Genomic DNA, 20,344 nt, shown 5'->3' with positions numbered 1-20,344 from the left:
CGGTTGGGGTAGCAAGGAGTGCGGTTGGGGTAGTAAGGCGTGAGGTTGGGGTTGCAAGGAGTGCGGTTCGGGTTGGAAGGAGTGCGGTTGCGGTTGCAAGGCGTGCGGTTCGAGTGCAAGGAGTGCGGTTGTGGTCGCAAGGACTGCGGTTGGGGTCGCGAGGAGTGCGGTTAGGTTCGCAAGGAGTGCGGTTGGGGTCGCAAGGTGTGCGGTTGGGGTCGCAAGGCGTGAGGTTGGGGTTGCAAGGAGTGCGGTTCGGGTTGGAAGGAGTGCGGTTGCGGTTGCAAGGTGTGCGGTTCGAGTGCAAGGAGTGCGGTTGGGGTCGCAAGGACTGCGGTTGGGGTCGCAAGGAGTGTGGTTAGGTTCGCAAGGAGTGCGGTTGGGGTCGCAAGGAGTGCGGTTGCAGTTGCAAGGAGAGTTGGGTGGGGAATGCAAGGCATGCGGCTGCGGTTGCAAGGAGTGCGGCTGGGGTTGCAAGGCGTGCGGTTGGGGTCGCAAGGAGTGCGGTTGGGGTCGCAAGGAGTGCGGTTGGGGTCGCAAGGAGTGCGGTTAGGTTCGTAAGGAGTGCGGTTCGGGTAGCAAGGAGTGCGGTTGGCGTTGCAAGGCGTGCTGTTGCGGTTGCGCTTGCAAGGAGTGCGGCTGGGGTCCCAAGGATAGCGGTTAGGTTCGTAAGGAGTGCGGTTCGGGTAGCAAGGAGTGTGGTTGCGGTTGCAAGGCGTGCGGTTCGAGTGCAAGGAGTGCGGTTGGAGTTGCAAGGAGTGCGGTTCGAGTGCAAGGAGTGCGGTTGGGGTCGCAAGGACTGCGGTTGGGGTCACAAGGAGTCGGTTGGAGTTGCAAGGAGTGCGGTTGCAGTTGCAAAGAGTGCGGTTGGGGTTGCAAGTAGCGCGGTTCGGGTTGGAAGGAGTGCGGTTCGGGTTGCAAGGAGTGCGGTTGGAGTTGCAAGGAGTGCGGTTCGAGTGCAAGGCGTGCGGTTGGGGTCGCAAGGAGTGCGGTTGGGGTCGCAAGGAGTGCGGTTGCAGTTGCAAGGAGAGTTGGGTGGGGAATGCAAGGCATGCGGCTGCGGTTGCAAGGAGTGCGGCTGGGGTTGCAAGGCGTGCGGTTGGGGTAGCAAGAAGTGCGGTCGGGGTCGCAAGGAGTGCGGTTGGGGTCGCAAGGAGTGCGGTTGGCGTTGCAAGGAGTGCGGTTGGGGTTGCAAGGCGTGCGGTTGCGGTTGCGGTTGCAAGGAGTGCGGCTGGGGTTGCAGGGAGTGCGGCTGCAGTTGCAAGGAGTGCGGCTGGGGTTGCAAGGCGTGCGGTTGGGGTAGCAAGGAGTGCGGTTGGGGTAGCAAGGAGTGCGGTTGGGATCGCAAGGAGTGCGGTTGGGGTCGCAAGGAGTGCGGTTGGGGTCGCAAGGAGTGCGGTTGGCGTTGCAAGGAGTGCGGTTGGCGTTGCAAGGAGTGCGGTTGCGGTTGCAAGGAGTGCGGATGGGGTTGCAAGACGTGCGGTTGGGGTTGCAAGGAGTGCGGTTGAAGTTGTCAGGAGTGCGGTTCAGGTAGCAAGGAGTGTGGTTGGGGTCGCAAGGAGTGCGGTTGGGGTCGCAAGGAGTGCGGCTGGGGTCGCAAGGAGTCGGTTGGGGTCGCAAGGATAGCGGTTAGGTTGCAAGGAGTGCGGTTGGTGTTGCAAGGCGTGCAGTTGCGGTTGCAAGGAGTGCGGTTGCGGTTGCAAGGACTGCGGTTGCGTTTGCAAGGAGTGCGGATGGGGTTGCAAGACGTGCGGTTGGGGTTGCAAGGAGTGCGGTCGAAGTTGTCAGGAGTGCGGTTCGGGTAGCAAGGAGTGCGGTTGGGGTTGCAAGGATAGCGGTTAGGTTCGCAAGGAGTGCGTTTGGGGTCGCAAGGCGTGCGGTTGGGGTCGCAAGGAGTGCGGTTGGGGTAGCAAGGATGCGGTTGGCGTTGCAAGGAGTGCGGTTGCGGTTGCAAGGAGTGCGGTTGCGGTTGCAAGGAGTGCGGATGGGGTTGCAAGACGTGCGGTTGGGGTTGCAAGGAGTGCGGTTGCGGTTGCAAGGAGAGTTGGGTGGGGAATGCAAGGCATGCGGCTGCGGTTGCAAGGAGTGCGGTTGGGGTAGCAAGGAGTGCGGTTGGGGTTGCAAGGATAGCGGTTAGGTTCGCAAGGAGTGCGTTTGGGGTCGCAAGGCGTGCGGTTGGGGTCGCAAGGCGTGCGGTTGGGGTAGCAAGGAGTGCGGTTGGCGTTGCAAGGAGTGCGGTTGCGGTTGCAAGGAGTGCGGTTGCGTTTGCAAGGAGTGCGGATGGGGTTGCAAGACGTGCGGTTGGGGTTGCAAGGAGTGCGGTTGCGGTTGCAAGGAGAGTTGGGTGGGGAATGCAAGGCATGCGGCTGCGGTTGCAAGGAGTGCGGTTGGGGTAGCAAGGAGTGCGGTTGGGGTCGCAAGGAGTGCGGTTGGGGTCGCAAGGAGTGCGGTTGGCGTTGCAAGGAGTGCGGTTGCGGTTGCAAGGAGTGCGGTTGCGTTTGCAAGGAGTGCGGATGGGGTTGCAAGACGTGCGGTTGGGGTTGCAAGGAGTGCGGTTCAGGTAGCAAGAGTGTGGTTGGGGTCGCAAGGAGTGCGGTTGGGGTCGCAAGGAGTGCGGCTGGGGTCGCAAGGAGTCGGTTGGGGTCGCAAGGAGTGCGGTTGGGGTCGCAAGGAGTGCGGCTGGGGTCGCAAGGAGTCGGTTGGGGTTGCAAGGATAGTGGTTAGGTTGCAAGGAGTGCGGTTGGTGTTGCAAGGCGTGCGGTTGCGGTTGCAAGGAGTGCGGTTGCGGTTGCAAGGACTGCGGTTGCGTTTGCAAGGAGTGTGGTTGGGGTCGCAAGGAGTGCGGTTGGGGTCGCAAGGCGTGCGGTTGGGGTCGCAAGGCGTGCGGTTGGGGTAGCAAGGAGTGCGGTTGGGGTAGCAAGGCGTGCGGTTGGGGTTGCAAGGAGTGCGGTTGCGGTTGCAAGGAGAGTTGGGTGGGGAATGCAAGGCATGCGGCTGCGGTTGCAAGGAGTGCGGCTGGGGTTGCAAGAAGTGCGGTTGGGGTCGCAAGGAGTGCGGTTGGCGTTGCAAGGAGTGCGGTTGGCGTTGCAAGGAGTGCGGTTGGGGTTGCAAGGCGTGCGGTTGCGGTTGCGGTTGCAAGGAATGCGGCTGGGGTTGCAGGGAGTGCGGCTGCGGTTGCAAGGAGTGCGGCTGTGGTTGCAAGGCGTGCGGTTGGGGTAGCAAGGAGTGCGGTTGGGGTCGCAAGGAGTGCGGTTGGCGTTGCAAGGAGTGCGGTTGCGTTTGCAAGGAGTGCGGCTGGGGTTGCAAGACGTGCGGTTGGGGTTGCAAGGGGTGCGGTTGAAGTTGTCAGGAGTGCGGTTCGGGTAGCAAGGAGTGTGGTTGGGGTCGCAAGGAGTGCGGTTGGGGTCGCAAGGATAGCGGTTAGGTTCGCAAGGAGTGCGGTTGGGGTAGCAAGGAGTGCGGTTGGGGTAGCAAGGAGTGCGGTTGGGGTCGCAAGGAGTGCGGTTGGGGTCGCAAGGAGTGCGGTTGGGGTCGCAAGGAGTGCGGTTGGCGTTGCAAGGAGTGCGGTTGCGGTTGCAAGGAGTGCGGTTGCGGTTGCAAGGAGTGCGGATGGGGTTGCAAGACGTGCGGTTGAAGTTGTCAGGAGTGCGGTTCAGGTAGCAAGGAGTGTGGTTGGGGTCGCAAGGAGTGCGGTTGGGGTCGCAAGGAGTGCGGCTGGGGTCGCAAGGAGTCGGTTGGGGTCGCAAGGATAGCGGTTAGGTTGCAAGGAGTGCGGTTGGTGTTGCAAGGCGTGCAGTTGCGGTTGCAAGGAGTGCGGTTGCGGTTGCAAGGACTGCGGTTGCGTTTGCAAGGAGTGCGGATGGGGTTGCAAGACGTGCGGTTGGGGTTGCAAGGAGTGCGGTCGAAGTTGTCAGGAGTGCGGATCGGGTAGCAAGGAGTGCGGTTGGGGTTGCAAGGATAGCGGTTAGGTTCGCAAGGAGTGCGTTTGGGGTCGCAAGGCGTGCGGTTGGGGTCGCAAGGCGTGCGGTTGGGGTAGCAAGGAGTGCGGTTGGGGTAGCAAGGAGTGCGGTTGGCGTTGCAAGGAGTGCGGTTGCGGTTGCAAGGAGTGCGGTTGCGTTTGCAAGGAGTGCGGATGGGGTTGCAAGACGTGCGGTTGGGGTTGCAAGGAGTGCGGTTGCGGTTGCAAGGAGAGTTGGGTGGGGAATGCAAGGCATGCGGCTGCGGTTGCAAGGAGTGCGGTTGGGGTAGCAAGGAGTGCGGTTGGGGTTGCAAGGATAGCGGTTAGGTTCGCAAGGAGTGCGTTTGGGGTCGCAAGGCGTGCGGTTGGGGTCGCAAGGCGTGCGGTTGGGGTAGCAAGGAGTGCGGTTGGGGTAGCAAGGAGTGCGGTTGGCGTTGCAAGGAGTGCGGTTGCGGTTGCAAGGAGTGCGGTTGCGTTTGCAAGGAGTGCGGATGGGGTTGCAAGACGTGCGGTTGGGGTTGCAAGGAGTGCGGTTGCGGTTGCAAGGAGAGTTGGGTGGGGAATGCAAGGCATGCGGCTGCGGTTGCAAGGAGTGCGGTTGGGGTAGCAAGGAGTGCGGTTGGGGTCGCAAGGAGTGCGGTTGGGGTCGCAAGGAGTGCGGTTGGCGTTGCAAGGAGTGCGGTTGCGGTTGCAAGGAGTGCGGTTGCGTTTGCAAGGAGTGCGGATGGGGTTGCAAGACGTGCGGTTGGGGTTGCAAGGAGTGCGGTTCAGGTAGCAAGAGTGTGGTTGGGGTCGCAAGGAGTGCGGCTGGGGTCGCAAGGAGTCGGTTGGGGTCGCAAGGAGTGCGGTTGGGGTCGCAAGGAGTGCGGCTGGGGTCGCAAGGAGTCGGTTGGGGTCGCAAGGATAGTGGTTAGGTTGCAAGGAGTGCGGTTGGTGTTGCAAGGCGTGCGGTTGCGGTTGCAAGGAGTGCGGTTGCGGTTGCAAGGACTGCGGTTGCGTTTGCAAGGAGTGCGGATGGGGTTGCAAGGAGTGCGGTCGAAGTTGTCAGGAGTGCGGTTCGGGTAGCAAGGAGTGTGGTTGGGGTCGCAAGGAGTGCGGTTGGGGTCGCAAGGCGTGCGGTTGGGGTCGCAAGGCGTGCGGTTGGGGTAGCAAGGAGTGCGGTTGGGGTAGCAAGGCGTGCGGTTGGGGTTGCAAGGAGTGCGGTTGCGGTTGCAAGGAGAGTTGGGTGGGGAATGCAAGGCATGCGGCTGCGGTTGCAAGGAGTGCGGCTGGGGTTGCAAGAAGTGCGGTTGGGGTCGCAAGGAGTGCGGTTGGCGTTGCAAGGAGTGCGGTTGGCGTTGCAAGGAGTGCGGTTGGGGTTGCAAGGCGTGCGGTTGCGGTTGCGGTTGCAAGGAATGCGGCTGGGGTTGCAGGGAGTGCGGCTGCGGTTGCAAGGAGTGCGGCTGTGGTTGCAAGGCGTGCGGTTGGGGTAGCAAGGAGTGCGGTTGGGGTCGCAAGGAGTGCGGTTGGCGTTGCAAGGAGTGCGGTTGCGTTTGCAAGGAGTGCGGCTGGGGTTGCAAGACGTGCGGTTGGGGTTGCAAGGGGTGCGGTTGAAGTTGTCAGGAGTGCGGTTCGGGTAGCAAGGAGTGTGGTTGGGGTCGCAAGGAGTGCGGTTGGGGTCGCAAGGATAGCGGTTAGGTTCGCAAGGAGTGCGGTTGGGGTCGCAAGGAGTCGGTTGGGGTCGCAAGGATAGCGGTTAGGTTCGCAAGGAGTGCGGTTGCGGTTGCAAGGAGTGCGGCTGGGGTTGCAAGATGTGCGGTTGCGGTTGCAAGGAGTGCGGTTGGTGTTGCAAGGCGTGCAGTTGCGGTTGCAAGGAATGCGGTTGCGGTTGCAAGGAGTGCGGTTACGTTTGCAAGGAGTGCGGTTGGGGTAGCAAGGAGTGCGGTTGGGGTAGCAAGGAGTGCGGTTGGGGTCGCAAGGAGTGCGGTTGGGGTCGCAAGGAGTGCGGTTGGCGTTGCAAGGAGTGCGGTTGCGGTTGCAAGGAGTGCGGTTGCGGTTGCAAGGAGTGCGGATGGGGTTGCAAGACGTGCGGTTGAAGTTGTCAGGAGTGCGGTTCAGGTAGCAAGGAGTGTGGTTGGGGTCGCAAGGAGTGCGGTTGGGGTCGCAAGGAGTGCGGCTGGGGTCGCAAGGAGTCGGTTGGGGTCGCAAGGATAGCGGTTAGGTTGCAAGGAGTGCGGTTGGTGTTGCAAGGCGTGCAGTTGCGGTTGCAAGGAGTGCGGTTGCGGTTGCAAGGACTGCGGTTGCGTTTGCAAGGAGTGCGGATGGGGTTGCAAGACGTGCGGTTCGGGTAGCAAGGAGTGCGGTTGGGGTTGCAAGGATAGCGGTTAGGTTCGCAAGGAGTGCGTTTGGGGTCGCAAGGCGTGCGGTTGGGGTCGCAAGGCGTGCGGTTGGGGTAGCAAGGAGTGCGGTTGGGGTAGCAAGGAGTGCGGTTGGCGTTGCAAGGAGTGCGGTTGCGGTTGCAAGGAGTGCGGTTGCGTTTGCAAGGAGTGCGGATGGGGTTGCAAGACGTGCGGTTGGGGTTGCAAGGAGTGCGGTTGCGGTTGCAAGGAGAGTTGGGTGGGGAATGCAAGGCATGCGGCTGCGGTTGCAAGGAGTGCGGTTGGGGTAGCAAGGAGTGCGGTTGGGGTTGCAAGGATAGCGGTTAGGTTCGCAAGGAGTGCGTTTGGGGTCGCAAGGCGTGCGGTTGGGGTCGCAAGGCGTGCGGTTGGGGTAGCAAGGAGTGCGGTTGGGGTAGCAAGGAGTGCGGTTGGCGTTGCAAGGAGTGCGGTTGCGGTTGCAAGGAGTGCGGTTGCGTTTGCAAGGAGTGCGGATGGGGTTGCAAGACGTGCGGTTGGGGTTGCAAGGAGTGCGGTTGCGGTTGCAAGGAGAGTTGGGTGGGGAATGCAAGGCATGCGGCTGCGGTTGCAAGGAGTGCGGTTGGGGTAGCAAGGAGTGCGGTTGGGGTCGCAAGGAGTGCGGTTGGGGTCGCAAGGAGTGCGGTTGGCGTTGCAAGGAGTGCGGTTGCGGTTGCAAGGAGTGCGGTTGCGTTTGCAAGGAGTACGGATGGGGTTGCAAGACGTGCGGTTGGGGTTGCAAGGAGTGCGGTTCAGGTAGCAAGAGTGTGGTTGGGGTCGCAAGGAGTGCGGTTGGGGTCGCAAGGAGTGCGGCTGGGGTCGCAAGGAGTCGGTTGGGGTCGCAAGGAGTGCGGTTGGGGTCGCAAGGAGTGCGGCTGGGGTCGCAAGGAGTCGGTTGGGGTCGCAAGGATAGTGGTTAGGTTGCAAGGAGTGCGGTTGGTGTTGCAAGGCGTGCGGTTGCGGTTGCAAGGAGTGCGGTTGGTGTTGCAAGGCGTGCGGTTGGCATTGCAAGGAGTGCGGTTGCGGTTGCAAGGAGTGCGGTTGCGTTTGCAAGGAGTGCGGATGGGGTTGCAAGGAGTGCGGTCGAAGTTGTCAGGAGTGCGGTTCGGGTAGCAAGGAGTGTGGTTGGGGTCGCAAGGAGTGCGGTTGGGGTCGCAAGGCGTGCGGTTGGGGTCGCAAGGCGTGCGGTTGGGGTAGCAAGGAGTGCGGTTGGGGTAGCAAGGCGTGCGGTTGGGGTTGCAAGGAGTGCGGTTGCGGTTGCAAGGAGAGTTGGGTGGGGAATGCAAGGCATGCGGCTGCGGTTGCAAGGAGTGCGGCTGGGGTTGCAAGAAGTGCGGTTGGGGTCGCAAGGAGTGCGGTTGGCGTTGCAAGGAGTGCGGTTGGCGTTGCAAGGAGTGCGGTTGGGGTTGCAAGGCGTGCGGTTGCGGTTGCGGTTGCAAGGAATGCGGCTGGGGTTGCAGGGAGTGCGGCTGCGGTTGCAAGGAGTGCGGCTGTGGTTGCAAGGCGTGCGGTTGGGGTAGCAAGGAGTGCGGTTGGGGTCGCAAGGAGTGCGGTTGGCGTTGCAAGGAGTGCGGTTGCGTTTGCAAGGAGTGCGGCTGGGGTTGCAAGACGTGCGGTTGGGGTTGCAAGGGGTGCGGTTGAAGTTGTCAGGAGTGCGGTTCGGGTAGCAAGGAGTGTGGTTGGGGTCGCAAGGAGTGCGGTTGGGGTCGCAAGGATAGCGGTTAGGTTCGCAAGGAGTGCGGTTGGGGTCGCAAGGAGTCGGTTGGGGTCGCAAGGATAGCGGTTAGGTTCGCAAGGAGTGCGGTTGCGGTTGCAAGGAGTGCGGCTGGGGTTGCAAGATGTGCGGTTGCGGTTGCAAGGAGTGCGGTTGGTGTTGCAAGGCGTGCAGTTGCGGTTGCAAGGAATGCGGTTGCGGTTGCAAGGAGTGCGGTTACGTTTGCAAGGAGTGCGGTTGGGGTAGCAAGGAGTGCGGTTGGGGTAGCAAGGAGTGCGGTTGGGGTCGCAAGGAGTGCGGTTGGGGTCGCAAGGAGTGCGGTTGGCGTTGCAAGGAGTGCGGTTGCGGTTGCAAGGAGTGCGGTTGCGGTTGCAAGGAGTGCGGATGGGGTTGCAAGACGTGCGGTTGAAGTTGTCAGGAGTGCGGTTCAGGTAGCAAGGAGTGTGGTTGGGGTCGCAAGGAGTGCGGTTGGGGTCGCAAGGAGTGCGGCTGGGGTCGCAAGGAGTCGGTTGGGGTCGCAAGGATAGCGGTTAGGTTGCAAGGAGTGCGGTTGGTGTTGCAAGGCGTGCAGTTGCGGTTGCAAGGAGTGCGGTTGCGGTTGCAAGGACTGCGGTTGCGTTTGCAAGGAGTGCGGATGGGGTTGCAAGACGTGCGGTTGGGGTTGCAAGGAGTGCGGTCGAAGTTGTCAGGAGTGCGGTTCGGGTAGCAAGGAGTGCGGTTGGGGTTGCAAGGATAGCGGTTCGGTTCGCAAGGAGTGCGTTTGGGGTCGCAAGGCGTGCGGTTGGGGTCGCAAGGCGTGCGGTTGGGGTAGCAAGGAGTGCGGTTGGGGTAGCAAGGAGTGCGGTTGGCGTTGCAAGGAGTGCGGTTGCGGTTGCAAGGAGTGCGGTTGCGTTTGCAAGGAGTGCGGATGGGGTTGCAAGACGTGCGGTTGGGGTTGCAAGGAGTGCGGTTGCGGTTGCAAGGAGAGTTGGGTGGGGAATGCAAGGCATGCGGCTGCGGTTGCAAGGAGTGCGGTTGGGGTAGCAAGGAGTGCGGTTGGGGTTGCAAGGATAGCGGTTAGGTTCGCAAGGAGTGCGTTTGGGGTCGCAAGGCGTGCGGTTGGGGTCGCAAGGCGTGCGGTTGGGGTAGCAAGGAGTGCGGTTGGGGTAGCAAGGAGTGCGGTTGGCGTTGCAAGGAGTGCGGTTGCGGTTGCAAGGAGTGCGGTTGCGTTTGCAAGGAGTGCGGATGGGGTTGCAAGACGTGCGGTTGGGGTTGCAAGGAGTGCGGTTGCGGTTGCAAGGAGAGTTGGGTGGGGAATGCAAGGCATGCGGCTGCGGTTGCAAGGAGTGCGGTTGGGGTAGCAAGGAGTGCGGTTGGGGTCGCAAGGAGTGCGGTTGGGGTCGCAAGGAGTGCGGTTGGCGTTGCAAGGAGTGCGGTTGCGGTTGCAAGGAGTGCGGTTGCGTTTGCAAGGAGTACGGATGGGGTTGCAAGACGTGCGGTTGGGGTTGCAAGGAGTGCGGTTCAGGTAGCAAGAGTGTGGTTGGGGTCGCAAGGAGTGCGGTTGGGGTCGCAAGGAGTGCGGCTGGGGTCGCAAGGAGTCGGTTGGGGTCGCAAGGAGTGCGGTTGGGGTCGCAAGGAGTGCGGCTGGGGTCGCAAGGAGTCGGTTGGGGTCGCAAGGATAGTGGTTAGGTTGCAAGGAGTGCGGTTGGTGTTGCAAGGCGTGCGGTTGCGGTTGCAAGGAGTGCGGTTGCGGTTGCAAGGACTGCGGTTGCGTTTGCAAGGAGTGCGGATGGGGTTGCAAGGAGTGCGGTCGAAGTTGTCAGGAGTGCGGTTCGGGTAGCAAGGAGTGTGGTTGGGGTCGCAAGGAGTGCGGTTGGGGTCGCAAGGCGTGCGGTTGGGGTCGCAAGGCGTGCGGTTGGGGTAGCAAGGAGTGCGGTTGGGGTAGCAAGGCGTGCGGTTGGGGTTGCAAGGAGTGCGGTTGCGGTTGCAAGGAGAGTTGGGTGGGGAATGCAAGGCATGCGGCTGCGGTTGCAAGGAGTGCGGCTGGGGTTGCAAGAAGTGCGGTTGGGGTCGCAAGGAGTGCGGTTGGCGTTGCAAGGAGTGCGGTTGGCGTTGCAAGGAGTGCGGTTGGGGTTGCAAGGCGTGCGGTTGCGGTTGCGGTTGCAAGGAATGCGGCTGGGGTTGCAGGGAGTGCGGCTGCGGTTGCAAGGAGTGCGGCTGTGGTTGCAAGGCGTGCGGTTGGGGTAGCAAGGAGTGCGGTTGGGGTCGCAAGGAGTGCGGTTGGCGTTGCAAGGAGTGCGGTTGCGTTTGCAAGGAGTGCGGCTGGGGTTGCAAGACGTGCGGTTGGGGTTGCAAGGGGTGCGGTTGAAGTTGTCAGGAGTGCGGTTCGGGTAGCAAGGAGTGTGGTTGGGGTCGCAAGGAGTGCGGTTGGGGTCGCAAGGATAGCGGTTAGGTTCGCAAGGAGTGCGGTTGGGGTCGCAAGGAGTCGGTTGGGGTCGCAAGGATAGCGGTTAGGTTCGCAAGGAGTGCGGTTGCGGTTGCAAGGAGTGCGGCTGGGGTTGCAAGATGTGCGGTTGCGGTTGCAAGGAGTGCGGTTGGTGTTGCAAGGCGTGCAGTTGCGGTTGCAAGGAATGCGGTTGCGGTTGCAAGGAGTGCGGTTACGTTTGCAAGGAGTGCGGATGGGGTTGCAAGGAGTGCGGTCGAAGTTGTCAGGAGTGCGGTTCGGGTAGCAAGGAGTGTGGTTGGGGTCGCAAGGAGTGCGGTTGGGGTCGCAAGGATAGCGGTTAGGTTCGCAAGGAGTGCGTTTGGGGTAGCAAGGCGTGCGGTTGTGGTCGCAAGGCGTGCGGTTGGGGTAGCAAGGCGTGAGGTTGGGGTTGCAAGGAGTGCGGTTCGGGTTGCAAAGAGTGCGGTTGCGGTTGCAAGGAGTGCGGTTCGGGTTGGAAGGAGTGCGGTTGGGGTTGCAAGGAGTGCGGTTGGAGTTGCAAGGAGTGCGGTTGCAGTTGCAAGGCGTGCGGTTGGAGTGCAAGGAGTGCGGTTGGGGTCGCAAGGACTGCGGTTGGGGTCGCAAGGACTGCGGTTAGGGTCGCAAGGACTGCGGTTAGGTTCGCAAGGAGTGCGGTTGGGGTCGCAAGGAGTGCGGTTGGGGTCGCAAGGAGAGTTGGGTGGGGAATGCAAGGCATGCGGCTGCGGTTGCAAGGAGTGCGGCTGGGGTTGCAAGGCGTGCGGTTGTGGTAGCAAGGAGTGCGGTTGGGGTCGCAAGGAGTGCGGTTGGGGTTGCAAGGCGTGCGGTTGGGGTTGCGGTTGCAAGGAGTGCGGCTGGGGTTCTAAGGCGTGCGGTTGAAGTTGCAAGGGGTGCGGTTGGGATTGCAAGAAGTGCGGTTGGGGTTCTAAGGCGTGCGGTTGAAGTTGCAAGGGGTGCGGTTGGGATTGCAAGAAGTGCGGCTGGGGTCGCAAGGATTCGGTTGGTGTCGCAAGGAGTGTGGTCGGGGTTGCAAGGAGTGCGGTTGGAGTTGCAAGGAGTGCGGTTCGGGTTGGAAGGAGTGCGGTTGCGGTTGCAAGGCGTGCGGTTGGAGTGCAAGGAGTGCGGTTGGGGTCGCAAGGACTGCGGATTGGGTTGCAAGGAGTGCGGTTGCGGTTGCAAGGAGAGTTGGGTGGGGAATGCAAGGCATGCGGCTGCGGTTGCAAGGAGTGCGGCTGGGGTTGCAAGGAGTGTGGTTGGGGTAGCAAGAAGTGCGGTTGGGGTCGCAAGGAGTGCGGTTGGGGTCGCAAGGAGTGCGGTTGGCGTTGCAAGGAGTGCGGTTGGGGTTGCAAGGCGTGCGGTTGCGGTTGCGGTTGCAAGGAGTGCGGCTGGGGTTGCAGGGAGTGCGGCTGCGGTTGCAAGGAGTGCGGCTGGGGTTGCAAGGCGTGCGGCTGGTTTAGCAAGGCGTGCGGTTGGGGTCGCAAGGAGTGCGGTTGGGGTCGCAAGGAGTGCGGCTGGGGTCGCAAGTAGTCGGTTGGGGTCGCAAGGATAGCGGTTAGGTTCGCAAGGAGTGCGGTTGCAGTTGCAAGGAGTGCGGCTGGGGTTGCAAGATGTGCGGTTGCGGTTGCAAGGAGTGCGGTTGGTGTTGCAAGGCGTGCAGTTGCGGTTGCAAGGAGTGCGGTTGCGGTTGCAAGGAGTGCGGTTGCGGTTGCAAGGAGTGCGGATGGGGTTGCAAGGAGTGCGGCCGAAGTTGTCAGGAGTGCGGTTCGGGTAGCAAGGAGTGTGGTTGGGGTCGCAAGGATAGCGGTTAGGTTCGCAAGGAGTGCGGTTGCTGTTGCAAGGAGTGCGGCTGGGGTTGCAAGATGTGCGGTTGCGTTTGCAAGGAGTGCGGTTGGTGTTGCAAGGCGTGCAGTTGGGGTCGCAAGGAGTGCGGTTGGCGTTGCAAGGAGTGCGGTTGGCGTTGCAAGGAGTGCGGTTGCGGTTGCAAGGAGTGCGGTTGCGGTTGCAAGGAGTGCGGATGGGGTTGCAAGACGTGCGGTTGGGGTTGCAAGGAGTGCGGTTGAAGTTGTCAGGAGTGCGGTTCGGGTAGCAAGGAGTGTGGTTGGGGTCGCAAGGAGTGCGGTTGGGGTCGCAAGGAGTGCGGCTGGGGTCGCAAGGAGTCGGTTGGGGTCGCAAGGATAGCGGTTAGGTTGCAAGGAGTGTGGTTGGTGTTGCAAGGCGTGCAGTTGCGGTTGCAAGGAGTGCGGTTGCGGTTGCAAGGACTGCGGTTGCGTTTGCAAGGAGTGCGGATGGGGTTGGAAGGAGTGCGGTTCGGGTTGCAAGGAGTGTGGTTGGAGTTGCAAGGAGTGCGGTTCGGGTTGGAAGGAGTGTGGTTGCGGTTGCAAGGCGTGCGGTTCGAGTGCAAGGAGTGCGGTTGGGGTCGCAAGGACTGCGGTTGGGGTCACAAGGAGTGCGGTTAGGTTCGCAAGGAGTGCGGTTGGGGTCGCAAGGAGTGCGGTTGCAGTTGCAAGGAGAGTTGGGTGGGGAATGCAAGGCATGCGGCTGCGGTTGCAAGGAGTGCGGCTGGGGTTGCAAGGCGCGAGGTTGGGGTAGCAAGGCGTGCGGTTGCGGTTGCTGTTGCAAGGAGTGCGGCTGGGGTTGCAGGGAGTGCGGCTGCAGTTGCAAGGAGTGCGGCTGGGGTTGCAAGGCGTGCGGTTGGGGTAGCAAGGCGTGCGGTTGGGGTCGCAAGGAGTGCGGTTGGGGTCGCAAGGAGTGCGGTTGGGGTCGCAAGGAGTGCGGTTGGGGTCGCAAGGAGTGCGGTTGGGGTCGCAAGGAGTGCGGTTGGCGTTGCAAGGAGTGCGGTTGGGGTCGCAAGGAGTGCGGTTGCAGTTGCAAGGAGAGTTGGGTGGGGAATGCAAGGCATGCGGCTGCGGTTGCAAGGAGTGCGGCTGGGGTTGCAAGGCGCGAGGTTGGGGTAGCAAGGCGTGCGGTTGCGGTTGCTGTTGCAAGGAGTGCGGCTGGGGTTGCAGGGAGTGCGGCTGCAGTTGCAAGGAGTGCGGCTGGGGTTGCAAGGCGTGCGGTTGGGGTAGCAAGGCGTGCGGTTGGGGTCGCAAGGAGTGCGGCTGGGGTTGCAAGATGTGCGGTTGCGTTTGCAAGGAGTGCGGTTGGTGTTGCAAGGCGTGCAGTTGGGGTCGCAAGGAGTGCGGTTGGCGTTGCAAGGAGTGCGGTTGGCGTTGCAAGGAGTGCGGTTCGGGTAGCAAGGAGTGTGGTTGGGGTCGCAAGGAGTGCGGTTGGGGTCGCAAGGAGTGCGGCTGGGGTCGCAAGGAGTCGGTTGGGGTCGCAAGGATAGCGGTTAGGTTGCAAGGAGTGTGGTTGGTGTTGCAAGGCGTGCAGTTGCGGTTGCAAGGAGTGCGGTTGCGGTTGCAAGGACTGCGGTTGCGTTTGCAAGGAGTGCGGATGGGGTTGGAAGGAGTGCGGTTCGGGTTGCAAGGAGTGTGGTTGGAGTTGCAAGGAGTGCGGTTCGGGTTGGAAGGAGTGTGGTTGCGGTTGCAAGGCGTGCGGTTCGAGTGCAAGGAGTGCGGTTGGGGTCGCAAGGACTGCGGTTGGGGTCGCAAGGAGTGCGGTTAGGTTCGCAAGGAGTGCGGTTGGGGTCGCAAGGAGTGCGGTTGCAGTTGCAAGGAGAGTTGGGTGGGGAATGCAAGGCATGCGGCTGCGGTTGCAAGGAGTGCGGCTGGGGTTGCAAGGCGCGAGGTTGGGGTAGCAAGGCGTGCGGTTGCGGTTGCTGTTGCAAGGAGTGCGGCTGGGGTTGCAGGGAGTGCGGCTGCAGTTGCAAGGAGTGCGGTTGGGGTAGCAAGGCGTGCGGTTGGGGTCGCAAGGAGTGCGGTTGGGGTCGCAAGGAGTGCGGTTGGGGTCGCAAGGAGTGCGGTTGGGGTCGCAAGGAGTGCGGTTGGGGTCGCAAGGAGTGCGGTTGGGGTCGCAAGGAGTGCGGTTGCGTTTGCAAGGAGTGCGGATGGGGTTGCAAGACGTGCGGTTGGGGTTGCAAGGAGTGCGGTTGAAGTTGTCAGGAGTGCGGTTCGGGTAGCAAGGAGTGTGGTTGGGGTCGCAAGGAGTGCGGTTGGGGTCGCAAGGATAGCGGTTAGGTTCGCAAGGAGTGCGTTTGGGGTCGCAAGGCGTGCGGTTGGGGTCGCAAGGCGTGCGGTTGGGGTAGCAAGGAGTGCGGTTGGGGTAGCAAGGCGTGCGGTTGTGGTCGCAAGGCGTGAGGTTGGGGTTGCAAGGAGTGCGGTTGCGGTTGCAAGGAGAGTTGGGTGGGGAATACAAGGCATGCGGCTGCGGTTGCAAGGAGTGCGGCTGAGGTTGCAAGGCGTGTGGTTGGGGTAGCAAGAAGTGCGGTTGGGGTCGCAAGAAGTGCGGTTGGCGTTGCAAGGAGTGCGGTTGGCGTTGCAAGGAGTGCGGTTGGGGTTGCAAGGCGTGCGGTTGGGGTTGCGGTTGCAAGGAGTGCGGCTGGGGTTGCAGGGAGTGCGGCTGCGGTTGCAAGGAGTGCGGCTGGGGTTGCAAGGCGTGCGGTTGGGGTAGCAAGGAGTGCGGTTGGGGTCGCAAGGAGTGCGGTTGGGGTCGCAAGGAGTGCGGTTGAAGTTGTCAGGAGTGCGGTTCGGGTAGCAAGGAGTGTGGTTGGGGTCGCAAGGAGTGCGGTTGGGGTCGCAAGGATAGCGGTTAGGTTCGCAAGGAGTGTGGTTGGGGTCGCAAGGAGTGCGGCTGGGGTCGCAAGGAGTCGGTTGGGGTCGCAAGGATAGCGGTTAGGTTCGCAAGGAGTGCGGTTGCGGTTGCAAGGAGAGCGGCTGGGGTTGCAAGATGTGCGGTTGCGGTTGCAAGGAGTGCGGTTGGTGTTGCAAGGCGTGCAGTTGCGGTTGCAAGGAGTGCGGTTGCGGTTGCAAGGAGTGCGGTTGTGTTTGCAAGGAGTGCGGATGGGGTTGCAAGGAGTGCGGTCGAAGTTGTCAGGAGTGCGGTTCGGGTAGCAAGGAGTGTGGTGGGGGTCGCAAGGAGTGTGGTTGGGGTCGCAAGGAGTGCGGCTGGGGTCGCAAGGAGTCGGTTGGGGTCGCAAGGATAGCGGTTAGGTTCGCAAGGAGTGCGGTTGCGGTTGCAAGGAGAGCGGCTGGGGTTGCAAGATGTGCGGTTGCGGTTGCAAGGAGTGCGGTTGGTGTTGCAAGGCGTGCAGTTGCGGTTGCAAGGAGTGCGGTTGCGGTTGCAAGGAGTGCGGTTGTGTTTGCAAGGAGTGCGGATGGGGTTGCAAGGAGTGCGGTCGAAGTTGTCAGGAGTGCGGTTCGGGTAGCAAGGAGTGTGGTGGGGGTCGCAAGGAGTGCGATTGGGGTCGCAAGGATAGCGGTTAGGTTCGCAAGGAGTGCGTTTGGGGTCGCAAGGCGTGCGGTTGTTGTTGCAAGGAGTGCGGTTGTGGTCGCAAGGTGTGCGGTTGGGGTCGCAAGGCGTGAGGTTGGGGTTGCAAGGAGTGCGGTTCGGGTTGCAAAGAGTGCGGTTGGGGTTGCAAGGAGTGCGGTTCGGGTTGGAAGGAGTGCGGTTGGGGTTGCAAGGAGTGCGGTTGGGGTTGCAAGGAGTGCGGTTGGAGTTGCAAGGCGTGCGGTTGGAGTGCAAGGAGTGCGGTTGGGGTCGCAAGGACTGCGGTTGGGGTTGCAAGGAGTGCGGCTGGGGTTGCAAGGCGTGCGGTTGTGGTAGCAAGGAGTGCGGTTGGGGTCGCAAGGAGTGCGGTTGGGGTTGCAAGGCGTGCGGTTGCGGTTGTGGTTGCAAGGAGTGCGGCTGGGGTTCTAAGGCGTGCGGTTGAAGTTGCAAGGGGTGCGGTTGGGATTGCAAGAGGTGCGGCTGGGGTCGCAAGGAGTCGGTTGGGGTCGCAAGGAGTGTGGTCGGGGTTGCAAGGAATGCGGTTGGAGTTGCAAGGAGTGCGGTTCGGGTTGGAAGGAGTGCGGTTGCGGTTGCAAGGCGTGCGGTTGGAGTGCAAGGAGTGCGGTTGGGGTCGCAAGGACTGCGGTTGGGGTCGCAAGGAGTGCGGTTAGGTTCGCAAGGAGTGCGGGTGGGGTTGCAAGGAGTGCGGTTGCGGTTGCAAGGAGAGTTGGGTGGGGAATGCAAGGCATGCGGCTGCGGTTGCAAGGAGTGCGGCTGGGGTTGCAAGGCGTGTGGTTGGGGTAGCAAGAAGTGCGGTTGGGGTCGCAAGGAGTGCGGTTGGCGTTGCAAGGAGTGCGATTGGCATTGCAAGGAGTGCGGTTGGCGTTGCAAGGAGTGCGGTTGCGGTTGCGGTTGCAAGGAGTGCGGCTGGGGTTGCAGGGAGTGCGGCTGCGGTTGCAAGGAGTGCGGCTGGGGTTGCAAGACGTGCGGTTGGGGTTGCAAGGAGTGCGGTTGAAGTTGTCAGGAGTGCGGTTCGGGTAGCAAGGAGTGTGGTTGGGGTCGCAAGGCGTGCGGTTGGGGTCGCAAGGCATGCGGTTGGGGTTGCAAGGAGTGCGGTTGGAGTTGCAAGGAGTGCGGTTGGAGTTGCAAGGAGTGCTGTTCGGGTTGGAAGGAGTGCGGTTGCGGTTGCAAGGCGTGCGGTTCGAGTGCAAGGAGTGCGGTTGGGGTCGCAAGGACTGCGGTTGGGGTCGCAAGGAGTGCGGTTGGGGTCGCAAGGAGTGCGGTTGCAGTTGCAAGGAGAGTTGGGTGGGGAATGCAAGTTGTGCGGTTAGGTTCGCAAGGAGTGCGGTTGGGGTCGCAAGGAGTGCGGTTGCAGTTGCAAGGAGAGTTGGGTGGGGAATGCAAGGCATGCGGCTGCGGTTGCAAGGAGTGCGGCTGGGGTTGCAAGGCACGAGGTTGGGGTAGCAAGAAGTGCGGTTGGGGTCGCAAGGAGTGCGGTTGGGGTCGCAAGGAGTGCGGTTGGCGTTGCAAGGAGTGCGGTTGGCGTTGCAAGGAGTGCGGTTGCGTTTGCAAGGAGTGCGGATGGGGTTGCAAGACGTGCGGTTGGGGTTGCAAGGAGTGCGGTTGAAGTTGTCAGGAGTGCCGTTCGGGTAGCAAGGAGTGTGGTTGGGGTTGCAAGGAGTGCGGTTGGGGTCGCAAGGATAGCGTTTGGGGTCGCAAGGAGTGCGTTTGGGGTCGCAAGGCGTGCGGTTGGGGTCGCAAGGCGTGCGGTTGGGGTAGCAAGGAGTGCGATTGGGGTAGCAAGGAGAGTTGGGTGGGGAATACAAGGCATGCGGCTGCGGTTGCAAGGAGTGCAGCTGGGGTTGCAAGGCGTGTGGTTGGGGTAGCAAGAAGTGCGGTTGGCGTTGCAAGGCGTGCGGTTGGGGTTGCGGTTGCAAGGAGTGCGGCTGGGGTTGCAGGGAGTGCGGCTGCGGTTGCAAGGAGTGCGGCTGGGGTTGCAGGGAGTGCGGTTGGGGTAGCAAGGAGTGCGGTTGGGGTCGCAAGGAGAGCGGTTGGGGTCGCAAGGAGTACGGTTGAAGTTGTCAGGAGTGCGGTTCGGGTAGCAAGGAGTGCGGTTGGGGTCGCAAGGATAGCGGTTAGGTTCGCAAGGAGTGCGGTTGGGGTCGCAAGGAGTGCGGCTGGGGTCGCAAGGAGTCGGTTGGGGTCGCAAGGATAGCGGTTAGGTTCGCAAGGAGTGCGGTTGCGGTTGCAAGGAGAGCGGCTGGGGTTGCAAGATGTGCGGTTGCGGTTGCAAGGAGTGCGGTTGGTGTTGCAAGGCGTGCGGTTGCGGTTGCAAGGAGTGCGGTTGCGGTTGCAAGGAGTGCGGTTGCGTTTGCAAGGAGTGCGGATGGGGTTGCAAGGAGTGCGGTCGAAGTTGTCAGGAGCGCGGTTCGGGTAGCAAGGAGTGTGGTGGGGGTCACAAGGAGTGCGGTTGGGGTCGCAAGGATAGCGGTTAGGTTCGCAAGGAGTGCGTTTGGGGTCGCAAGGCGTGCGGTTGGGGTTGCAAGGAGTGCGGTTGTGGTCGCAAGGTGTGCGGTTGGGGTCGCAAGGCGTGCGGTTGGAGTGCAAGGAGTGCGGTTCGGGTTGGAAGGAGTGCGGTTTGGGTTGCAAGGAGTGCGGTTGGAGTTGCAAGGAGTGCGGTTGGAGTTGCAAGGCGTGCGGTTGGAGTGCAAGGAGTGCGGTTGGGGTCGCAAGGACTGCGGTTGGGGTCGCAAGGAGAGTTGGGTGGGGAATGCAAGGCATGCGGCTGCGGTTGCAAGGAGTGCGGCTGGGGTTGCAAGGCGTGCGGTTGTGGTAGCAAGGAGTGCGGTTGGGGTCGCAAGGAGTGCGGTTGGGGTTGCAAGGCGTGCGGTTGCGGTTGTGGTTGCAAGGATTGCGGCTGGGGTTCTAAGGCGTGCGGTTGAAGTTGCAAAGGGTGCGGTTGGGATTGCAAGAAATGCGGCTGGGGTCGCAAGGAGTCGGTTGGGGTCGCAAGGAGTGTGGTCGGGGTTGCAAGGAATGCGGTTGGAGTTGCAAGGAGTGCGGTTCGGGTTGGAAGGAGTGCGGTTGCGGTTGCAAGGCGTGCGGTTGGAGTGCAAGGAGTGCGGTTGGGGTCGCAAGGACTGCGGTTGGGGTCGCAAGGAGTGCGGTTAGGTTCGCAAGGAGTGTGGGTGGGGTTGCAAGGAGTGCGGTTGCGGTTGCAAGGAGAGTTGGGTGGGGAATGCAAGGCATGCGGCTGCGGTTGCAAGGAGTGCGGCTGGGGTTGCAAGGCGTGTGGTTGGGGTAGCAAGAAGTGCGGTTGGGGTCGCAAGGAGTGCGGTTGGCGTTGCAAGGAGTGCGGTCGCGTTTGCAAGGAGTGCGGCTGGGGTCGCAAGGAGTGTGGTTGGGGTCGCAAGGAGTGCGGTTGGGGTCGCAAGGAGTGCGGCTGGGGTCGCAAGGAGTCGGTTGGGGTCGCAAGGATAGCGGTTAGGTTCGCAAGGAGTGCGGTTGCGGTTGCAAGGAGTGCGGCTGGGGTTGCAGGGAGTGCGGCTGCGGTTGCAAGGAGTGCGGCTGGGGTTGCAAGGAGTGCGGTTGGGGTAGCAAGGAGTGCGGTTGGGGTCGCAAGGAGTGCGGTTGGCGTTGCAAGGAGTGCGGTCGCGTTTGCAAGGAGTGCGGCTGGGGTCGCAAGGAGTGTGGTTGGGGTCGCAAGGAGTGCGGTTGGGGTCGCAAGGAGTGCGGCTGGGGTCGCAAGGAGTCGGTTGGGGTCGCAAGGATAGCGGTTAGGTTCGCAAGGAGTGCGGTTGCGGTTGCAAGGAGTGCGGCTGGGGTTGCAAGATGTGCGGTTGCGGTTGCAAGGAGTGCGGTTGGTGTTGCAAGGCGTGCAGTTGCGGTTGCAAGGAGTGCGGTTGCGGTTGCAAGGAGTGCGGTTGCGGTTGCAAGGAGTGCGGATGGGGTTGCAAGGAGTGCGGTCGAAGTTGTCAGGAGTGCGGTTCGGGTAGCAAGGAGTGTGGTTGGGGTCGCAAGGATAGCGGTTAGGTTCGCAAGGAGTGCGTTTGGGGTCGCAAGGCGTGCGGTTGTTGTTGCAAGGAGTGCGGTTGGGGTAGCAAGGCGTGCGGTTGGGGTCGCAAGGCGTGAGGTTGGGGTCGCAAGGAGTGCGGTTCGGGTTGCAAAGAGTGCGGTTGGGGTTGCAAGGAGTTAGGTTGGAGTTGCAAGGAGTGCGGTTGCAGTTGAAAGGAGTGCGGTTGAAGTGCAAGGAGTGTGGTTGGGGTCGCAAGGAGTGCGGTTGGGGTCGCAAGGACTGCGGTTAGGTTCGCAAGGAGTGCGGTTGGGGTCGCAAGGAGTGCGGTTGGGGTCGCAAGGAGAGTTGGGTGGGGAATGCAAGGCATGCGGCTGCGGTTGCAAGGAGTGCGGCTGGGGTTGCAAGGCGTGCGATTGGGGTAGCAAGGAGTGCGGTTGGGGTCGCAAGGAGTGCGGTTGGGGCTGCAAGGCGTGCTGTTGGG

Source organism: Pristiophorus japonicus, chromosome 11 (assembly GCF_044704955.1).
Source record: "Pristiophorus japonicus isolate sPriJap1 chromosome 11, sPriJap1.hap1, whole genome shotgun sequence".
Lineage (NCBI taxonomy): Eukaryota > Metazoa > Chordata > Chondrichthyes > Pristiophoridae > Pristiophorus > Pristiophorus japonicus.
Note: the sequence above shows the minus strand (reverse complement) of the source record.